This window comes from Globicephala melas, chromosome 15 (assembly GCF_963455315.2).
Source record: "Globicephala melas chromosome 15, mGloMel1.2, whole genome shotgun sequence".
Taxonomy (NCBI): domain Eukaryota; kingdom Metazoa; phylum Chordata; class Mammalia; order Artiodactyla; family Delphinidae; genus Globicephala; species Globicephala melas.
The window spans coordinates 64532136-64542479 of record NC_083328.1 but is presented as its reverse complement, the minus strand read 5'-3'; positions in this window follow the sequence as shown (position 1 = coordinate 64542479).

Below are 10344 nucleotides of genomic sequence, written 5' to 3'. Positions count from 1 at the left end.
CCAGCAAGCTGCAGATATGCAGCAGTGAGCAGAGAAGGTACCTGCATGAGAGGAGGCGTCAAGGTGACCTTCCTGGAGCTTGAGGTCCCCCCTTGAAAACTGGTGGGGTCAGCCTAGAGCAGTGGGTTGCAAACCTGAGCGTGTAGCCAAATCATCTGGAAGGCCGGTTAAAATGCTCTACCCATCCCCGGAGATTCAGATTCAATAGGTCTGGACTGGGGCATTTCGAACAAGTTCCCAGGAGGTATGGAAACCGACGTTTGGGGACCACCACCCTAATGATCTCTAAAGGCCTCTCCAACTCAAGATTCCATGAGCTGTGGGCTCCAGCTCCCGCTCGCCCTGAAATGGATACTGCTTAAGTATTTAGGGGTAAAGCACATCCAGCCCCTCTATCAGCTCCTCTGTTAACTAAGTAGTTACAACATCCTGACGGAGGACCCACGTGGGTTGTAAGGTAGCCCAAAGCACCTGGTGGGCCAAGGGCTTAGAGGGCAGTTTCCAAAGCCGAAGCCAGCACCTCATACGAGCAATTGCTTGGGAAGATGGGCCAGCACTCCAGCTGTCTTTGCCAGAACTCTCTCATGGGGCCAGTTAACTGGGTGTGACGGCCAACAGGTGCCACTGAGCCAGAGGAAAGGCGTCTGTCAGTCAAGACTGTGGCTGAGCAAGGGCCAGAGCTGGTGGGAGAGGATTTGAAAATGACAGAAGCCAAATCTTCGGGCACTATAATTTACCGCAGTGGGATTCTGATTCCCCACAGAAATGGAGACAAATAGACAAATCCAAACACCCAACCCCATCCAACGCACACAGCATCCCAAGTGAGAAAGTTCACGGCTGGGGCAGGATGCAATACTTGTGACAAGTCCCTTCAAATTCAGGATTTCTTGTACATTCAACAAATATTTTTAGAGCACCAGTGTTGTGCCAGACACTCTGCTGGGCGCTGCACACATGGGCGGTGGGCAAGAGTGGCCCCTGCCCTCATGGAGCCTACATTTAAGTAAAAGGGAACAGACGGTTCAGAGAATCAGATGGTTTAATTGTGCTGCGGTTACAGAAGTGAATGATTTTGTACTTAGGAAATAATGCTTAAGTATATAAGGGTAAAGGGGCAAGATGTCTGCAACTTATTCTCAAGAAGCTCAGAAAAAAATAATCAATATATTATCTACATGTATGATTATATTTAACACACACACACACACACACAGAAAATGATACAGCAAATGTGACAAAATGTTAATTGTTGAATCTGGGCCAAAAAGTATATGGGAGGGAGTTCTTTGTATCATTCTTATTTTTCTGAAAGCTTGAAATTATTTCAAAATTAGAAATTTAAAAAAGGATCACATTCTGAAATTGCAACTTGTCCTTTCTCTTAGCATTACAGATTTTTCCAAAAGAACTTTTTTGTGTGGAATATTGATGTGTGGAAGTGAAGGAGCTGGTCTGCTGAACCAGGAGTAGTTTGAGTTACTGAACTGTCATTTTTGCACCTTTGAATACTTTGCAGGCTGGCTTTGTATAAACGTATCCTCTGTTTTCCTATATGTTGTAAATATTTAGACCATAATTTCATTATAAATAAGTGAATAAACAAAAAAATTTTTAAAGGCTCACATAAATACATGACAAATTATAAACAGTGAAGAGTGCTTTTTTTTTTTAAGTATGTAGTAGTGTAAGGACCTAAAGACAGAGTGGTTTGTCTTAGATAGGGAGGTCAAGGAGGGCTTCCTGGAGGCGGCAGGTTTGAACTGAGGTCTAAGTGAAAGTTGACCAGAGGAGGAGAGTTGCCTTCCAGGCAGAGGACACAGCTCCGGCAGAAGGTCTTCGTGGGAAAGAGCAGAGCACACTGGAGGAACCAAAGGAAAGAAATCAGGGCAGCTGGAGCTGAGCGCTACACATCCTCTCCTTCCCAGCAGAATGGCAAGGAGCTGGGTCGGGGGCAGGGTTTCTGGAAAGGGCTGCTATTCGGGCCCAGGATGAGGTCTGTTTTGTTTCTCCCCTACCCTTTCCGGCTCACGTTCTCATGTATCTTCCTTTGGCTCCCCTCTGACCCCAGGTCTTAAGATTCTGCTTGAATGCAGCTCCCCAGGCCAAGGTCCAGAATCCCAGCAACATATGGCAATGTGAGCTGACAGCTTCTCACTGGCCCCTTCCCTTTAGCTCCATCTCAGCCCCAAATCCCTGGTTGCCATCCATCAACCCCTTTACCTGCCATAAAAAAACCCACTGGGCTGTCATTTAAACTTATTTCTACAATTTGCTTCCTGGGTCTCAGGCAACCAGCTCCATCTGTGGATGGCTCTGTGCAGTTTCTGTCTGGTCTCCATCCACCGCTGGTTTCCTGAGAGCTCATATGGAGCTGCCTTTTGGATTTCCTCCTTGCAGCCAAGTGCAGCCCCAGGTGATTCTGGAGCACGAACCTGTATGATAAAAGCGTGGTGTCTCCATGGCATCCTTCATCTAGGTTAGCCAAGCATTTTGCAGACGTGAGGTAACATGGAACCAAACCCTGGTAACACTTTCTAAACTCCAGGGGATGAGCGCCATTTATTAGTTGTTCATTGAATCACAGAATTAAGAACTTAAAAGGCAATTTTGAGATCCTGGGGTCTAACGCTCTCATGATGCACATCAGCTCAGAGAGGTGAAGTAACTTGGCCAAGGTTACAGAGCAAGTTTGTAGAGGAGCTGGGCCTATAAACCAGGTTTCCTGAAGCTCAGTGGAAAGGCAGAGTCCAGTTAATGCACCAGGTAATAAACAACATACATGACCTCCCAGGAAGCTAACGTTCTTACAGCAGCAGCAAGACAGTCCTTATCTAAGAAGTGAGCGGTCTGGAGAGGCTAGGTGGGAAACCGGCCCAATGAATCTGTCTTCTTACGTTTAACAGCTACTTGTTGTGTTATTTTTATCCATTTGGTTTAACTTTAGACCCGGTTCCTATTTCACATTTAAGACTACAGGCCCTTGGGTGAGGAAAAGGAAGTCAGGAAGAAGATTCTTTTCGTTTGTATTCTGCAAACCTTTCCAGACTTTTTTTTTTTTTCCCTTTATAACATTTCCTTTCCAGGGCCCCCAAAACTTCTCAGATCTCCTGCATATCCAATCCCCTGTTCAGCCCTCACTGTAATTATCTTGGGAAAATTTAAATTCCTTATCGTGGCTTTGTGACAATACTGGCTCAGGATAAGCACATTCTGAGGTCTTGTCAAATTGCCCTCAGTAGGTTCACGTAATAGGAATTACCGTTAGATTTTTCTTTAAGTGTGATAATGGTATTGTGACGCTGTTAAAGAAAGAGCCCTTATCTTGTTGAGATACAGACTGAAATATTTATGGATTACGTGATATGAAGTCTGGGATTTGCTTCAAAATACTCTTGTGGGGAGAGGTCAAGAAAAACACGCTCCCTTAATACACTGTTCTCCACTGCCTTTCTCTCGCAAGTTGGTTTTTTGCTGCATATGCCCCTCCCCCAATCTATGAATCTGTTTATCTCATATCTGGGGATGGGATTTGCCTCCTGGGGTCGCAGCGGAGAAGAGAATATATAGGTGCTGGAGCCAAAGAGGCTTAGATTCAAATCCCAGCCCCACCCTGATGAGCGCAGGGACCAAGGACAAGGCATTTAAGTGTCTGTCTTAGTTCTAGTTTTTCCATCTGCAAAGTGGAGATAATACATTGACAACAAAGAGCCTACTTTTCTAATTTGTTCTTTTCCTCCACTTTTTCCAATTCTGCCTCCACCTGCCCTGAAAATGTGTCTTCTCTCCAGGAACCCCCCTTGGTGCTTAGCGGTTCCTCCCACCACCCCCACTGCCTCCTCTGTGCTGGCTCCCCGCACCCCCAGCCCAGATGGAGCTCCAGACTGGATCCAAGAGCCTGTTACCCACTTCCTCCTGGAGGCGCCTTGCGTCCGGAAAAACTCAACATTTGTAAATTGGAACTCATTGCTCTTCCTCCCAATCTGCCCCCCAAAGCATCCAATCAGCCCTCAAGGCCCCCAGCCCCTCCCCCTCCTCCCCCTCCCTCATCCCGTCTACCTCAGGCCCGTGGTCCCATCTTCCAGAGAGCCCTCTCAAATCTACCTCAGGTGCCCCACCCACCTCCTCGGTGGGCCTTGGCTCAGGCCCTCAGGCCCGCAGACCTGGCCAGCTCTAAAAGCTTCCTACCCGGGCTCCTTCCCCGGGGCCTCTCTGCTTTCAGTCCCCCATCCAGGCTGCTGGCAAGATGCTCCTTCCAAAACCACCACTCTTGGGCTTGAAGGCCTCCCATGGGCTCTCTCCGCTGAGAAGAGAAAAGGCCCAAATTCCTTAGCAAGGTATTTGACACCCTGCACAGCTTGGCCTCCACTTATGGTTCCAGAATCGTCCTCTGCATTCCCTGCAGAGGAAGCACTAGGCCTGGGTTTCTCAGACTGCCATCTCTCACCTCTGCACCATAATCATCTGGGGCCTTGGTGGAAAATGCAGAACCCTGGGCCCTACCCCAGATGACTGCATCGGGGGGTCTAGGCCCAAAGCACACAAAAGCTGAGCATCCCCACTCTAGCCACAGCAAGCTGCTTGCCTGGATCGTGCCTCCAGGCCTCTGTTCATGCTGTATCGATGCTTCCCGTCTCTCCAAGGCCTAGCCTAAATGTCATCTCCTCTGCAAAGCCTCTCCTCCTCCCCAGCAGAGTGAATTCCCCACCCACTCTGCTCCTATAGCACCAGGCACACACCTCTGTTGTAGACCGTGTGTATCACACTGTATGTAATTATGTGTTTGCTGCCTGCCTGCCTTCCCAGCTAGAATGAAATCTCCACCAAAGCAAGTCCCCAGAATGCCTGGAGCCCCCGACACAGTGAATGGCACCCAGCAGGCACTTGATAAATATTAATTAATTTAAATTGTATCTTACTATTTCTTGGCTCCTGGATCTCAAACATAATGCTTAGCTCCCGGCAAGGTTTTACTACAATGATGTCTGATGGATGAATTATCAAAGGCAAGAATGAGAGCCTGAAATGAATGATGAAATATGTAAATAAACTAATGATGAATTTTCATCATTGATTAGTATTCTGGAAAGCCTGTGTGTGCCTGAGACCATCTCTAACCTAAAGGACGTGTGAATCGGGTCCGATGTGAGCCCAGGACTTTTGGTTCCAGGTTCACTGCTGAAATCACCAAAGTTCTGATATTAATCAGAAATGTCACTGTCACCATGATGAGTGCCATGTGAAAAGTACAGGGCCATCTCCCGTCATAACTTCCCTGGCATCAGCCATAGGAAATCCTCACTTATCACACTTATCATTCCACCTCACAGGGTCCACAGAGAGCCTACTGATACTGCTCAAAGGAAATCTGATATCTGTCACGAGGAGCTGGCAGAAATCAGCCTTCAGATGCTGAGTCTGGAAAATTCCCTGGAGGTCCAGTGGTTAGGACTCTGCACTTTCACTGCCGAGGACCCGGATTCGATCCCTGGTCGGGGAACTAAGATTCCCACAAGCCACACAGCATGGTCCCAAAAAAATGCTGAGGCTGGGGTAGCCGGTAGCACTGCTGGAGCGAGGGCGGTAAGGCTTGTCTGGAGGGAGACGGGTGCCGCTTCTAGCCCTGGCTTCCCCATTTACTGTCTGTGTGAGGTTGGACAATTTACCCAATGGCTCCAAGCCCAATGGCTTCTTCCACCATAAAATGAGATCACTTTATGCTCCTAACCCTTAAGGTTATTGAAGATCATGTATGTTACATGACTAGCACATGGTAAGCATCAAGAGATGATACTCCTATGCTGCTGTGACCCAGGACAACTAGATTCCTGTAAACGATTGGGTGGCGCTGAGTGGGGCTGACCCAGAGGCTGGAATGACAGGACTTAGGAAGCCAAGTCTCCGCCATCCGTTAGGGATGGATTCCCAGGTTAGAGGAGAATTCCAGCTCCAAGGGTGATGCTGAGTGTGGATACAGATCTTCCTTCTGCTCTGTAGCCTGGATGTTCAAAGAAAAAATGATGCAGGATGAGGGAAGGCCAGGAGGATATGGCCAGATGGGGAGCTTTGGCCCCAGAGGGAAACCCCAGCAATTCTGCTTCCAGTCTGGAGTAAGGGCTCTTTGGCCAGGTTTGCTGCATCCACGGCTAATGGAGCTCCCTTAACTGCACTGTAACCACAGAGAGGAAGTGAAGCCATAACCCCGCCCCTGGCACTGGGCACCGATTTCAGATGGGAAACTGGAAACTAGAGTGCCAGGCGGGCCTTGGGTTTTTCCTATAGACACTCGACTTTCTCTCTCTGTGTCTGCAAGTCCTGTTGTCACTGAGATGCAACAACTCAGACTCCAAGTGAGAAGGGGCCTCCCAAAAGATGTCTTCGTCCTCACCCGGCCACGTTCTTGCCTGATGAGCCAGGCCCTAGGGAGGCTCCAAGGGCTGCGTTTTCTCCTTTGGGCTTCCTCCTGGGGATCCTGGGGCAGGGGCTGGGCTTGGGGATCACACAGCCTCTCCTAACTGGAAACACAGGTGAGAACCCAGGGCAGGAACTGGGCAGAGAAAGATGGGGAGCCTGGGTGGCTGAGGAGAGGATGGCCTGGTGGATGTAATTGACCTGGACCCCTCGGTGCTCCTAGGCTTTCAAAACGGACAAAGCCCTGGCTTTGGGGCCTCTGGCTTTCTTCGCAAAGCCCGACACGGCCAATGACTAGGGAAGAGCGACATCTCCTGGTTGCCTGCGGCCATGGCCCTCCTCCCTGGTTGGAGAACCCCAGGGCGTTCCGAGACCATCTTAGGTGCCCGATGCCTTTAGAATCCTGGAACAAAAGGGAATTTGGCCTCTGATTCAGTCGTCTAGGGTGGAGCCTAAGATTCTGCATTTCTAACAAGCTGCTGATACCCCTGGTCTAGGGACGGCACTTTGATTAGAAAGTTTTATATATGTCAACTATATCTCAATAAAGCTGGAAGAAATTAAAAGCTTTGGGGGGTTCAGATACGAATCAGATCTGGTCCCAGACATCCCAAGGGTCTCAGAGAAGGAGTTGCTTTACCACATAAAAAATCTATGAATCACAAGGCAAGACCAGTAGGGAATGTTTCTTGCAGAGGCGGGATCCAAAGGGTGCTTTGAAGGGTGGTCACATAGATCTTCACCAAGGAGAGTTTGCCTGAAGGATCAGCTGGGAACAGCCTTCCTGTGCCTCATGCCTGGCACCTGCACTGTGTCTACCAACCCAGAAAACCAGCCTGACTAACAGCCATAATAACTGACTTGGGGCAGGCCCCAAGATTCCAAGCAAGGTGACTGTTTAAAATACTCATGCGAGTAACATTTCTGAGCAACCCAGAGTCACTTAACTGATTTGCTAAGTATAATCGACTTTACCTCTTAAAAAGCACTCTTCTAATGACCTTCCCAAATGCAGACTTTTCCAGAAAGAGATGACCTTCTAACGGTGATTGGATCACCCTCCAATCACAGGCCCTTCTGCTTGGGTAGGACGTGAAGTAGGAGAAAGGACCCCACTGGCCCTGTTTCACAGAAGGGGAAACTGAGGCTCAGGGAAGTTGCGTCACGTTGCCTGAGGCCACCCAGCAAGGCCAACCACTAGCCCCTCACTCTGACACAGCATTCATGAGCACTCCTGTGCCATCTGCTGCCGCTGACTCCATAAAAACAGTCCCAGAAGGCGCGGAGTGGGGGGCAGGGGGCGTCAAGGGAATCTGGGAGTCTGGGGTCCAGGCCTTCCGTCCCTGCACGGTGGCCTCGGGCTGGGAACGCTGCCATCATCCAGGGAGGGCAATGAAAGCAGCTTTTACAAAGCAGGGTCTGAGGCCCTCGGACAGGCCCCCTTTGTCGACTTCCTCTGTCCTCCCCACCCCCAAGCCCCTCGCCTTCAGCATCACCCTCTTTGAATGGCTGGCTCCAGCACACTGCAAATTTGCAACACAAATGCACGGCTTGTCTCTCAGTGGAGCCTCACTGCCCCAGCCTTTTGGAGCCTTTTAAAGCCAGCCTTTCTCTGGGGCGCTTTCTTTCCACAGCTCAAGCCCCCAACCCTTACACACAGGCCCGATCTCGCTAATTAACGCTGGATGAAAACCCATCCTGGGAAGAGAGCCGGGTGGTGAGCGAGCTGTTCCCACCCCTCTCGGAGGATGAGGACGGAACTGGTGGAGGGAGCTGGGCTCTCAGTCTCAAGGCTCGTCCTGGCTTCCTCCCTTCAGCCTCTTCCTTGATGGGTTTAAGAATTTACAGCAAGTTAAGCTCATCACCCAGGATGGCTCCCAGCTCTCCCTGCCCGGCTTTCAGAGCTCAGCTCTGATCATAAGAACTACAGTAACAGCTGACACTGGCCAAGTGTACCAGACACTTTACAAGCATATTTCCGATCCTCACAACAACCTGGGGAGGCAGGTATTATGGTGCCCATTGTACAGATGTGGTAACTGAGGCTCAGAGCAATTAAACACTTAGTGTGTCCCTCTCTAGGTCTACCTGCCTGAGGAGATGGTGGCACAACTGGATAAACTTATGAAAACTCATTGAACCGTAGACTTCAAACAGATGACTTTTATGATGTGTGAATTGTACTTCAATAAAACCATTAAAGTTCTTTAAAAAAACAAAAAAGTAGGAAAATAAGAATTGGTGGACCATGAAACATTAGCTTGTTGTAGAGCACTGAATTTGCAAGTCAGAAATCTTTGAGTCCTGGCTCTACCACTGCCCAGCTGTGTGACTGTGGGAAAGTGGGCAGCTTCTTTGTGCCTGTTTCCTCATTTATAACAACAACAACGACAGCAGTGGTAAGAGCTAATTTATGAGACTTACTCTATTCCAGGCCTATACCTTATCCACTGTCACATTTAATCCTCACCCAACAGCCTCATGAGCTTCACTCCCACTTTACAGATTAGGAAACTGAGATCAAGCATGAAGTCTTTAGCTCAATCCCTGGCGCAGAGCTTCAGCTGGGGTTGAATTCTGAGTCCCATGGTTTCTTCAGCCAATTCTGTGTGTCCTATATCTGTCCCCTGGCCTTGTGTCCATTCTGGGCACCCAGCTCTCTGTGGTCCCCACTTTGTGCTGGCTGAGATAACCCCACACCTTCTGACTGTATGAGAGCCCATTGCCCTGGGGGCTCCCAACTCCTCCATCTACCACCTGCTGCTGTGACCTGTCAGCCTATTCTTAGTCCCTGGGGATCTGGCCTGACCTGACCACTTTGTGTCCAGGCCTTCAGGGCGACATGACACTCAGTCCCTGCTTCTCTGGGGAACAGCCCATGTTTGTCAAGAACATGGCTCAGTGCAAGCTAAGAAACTGGATCACAAATGTCACTGCTAGGAGGTTCCTTCAGACATTACTGGATCTAAATGTGAACCGTAGAGTTGTCCAGGGGCAGGCAAAGACAGTCTCCAGTCTCCATTCTTCGACCAGAGCAGCCCCGTTTAAAAAAAATCTCTTTTATATACTGCACTTTCATAGAAGATTTCCGAAGAAAATCCATGTTTCAAACTCTTTTAAAAGTTTGAAAGCTACTGCCCTCTGCTGTTTTGCTGGGGGTGCAAGTGGGAATTGACGGTATAGAAGCTGAGGCTAGAAGGGTAGAAGGGAGGGTAGAAGGAGGGTAGAAGTAGCTTGCTGAGGGTCACCGAGGTCGTGATGGACAGGCATAGGAGGGACAGCAGGTGTCTGGACTCTTACCTTAAGGCTATTTCCACTCCTCGACAACAGCCGTATGGGAAACCAGAGCTTCTGCCTCGCGCACTTTCATGCCGTTCTTGAAGAGTCTTTAGCTATAGGCTAGAGAAATCTGGAAACACCGCTGTCCCAAGATTTCCATCTCTTCCCTCTCACTTCACACACCTCTGAGGCAACTATCTACGTCTGGCTGCTCCGACACGCGACTATGCATGCCCCCCGGGCTAGCTGTCTACACCAGTCTGTGACCACAGTGGGTTAAGTCAAATAGAGGAAAATCCTGATAATTGGATAAGGGAAATCGCAAACAACTCTCCTCACTAAGGGGAGAAAAACACAAAACACTTAGTCTGTAAAGTTGACTGCCCTGAAGTGAAATAAAGTTGCACACGGACAAAACAAGGTTATATGAACTTTTAAAAAGGCTCATTTATCTCGGAGAGTAAATGAACCCTTGGTGTTTCACTGTGAGGAGTACTCCAATTATTAGAGGAGCAGTATTAGACTCTCTGTTCCTCTTGGAATAATATAACTTTCCGCTCTGTCTGTTCTATCAAAGATAAAGGGAAAGTTCATTACAAGCCTTAATTTGCAAGGGGCAAAACCTCTTTCCCCTATTAGGGTTCGTCAGTGTGA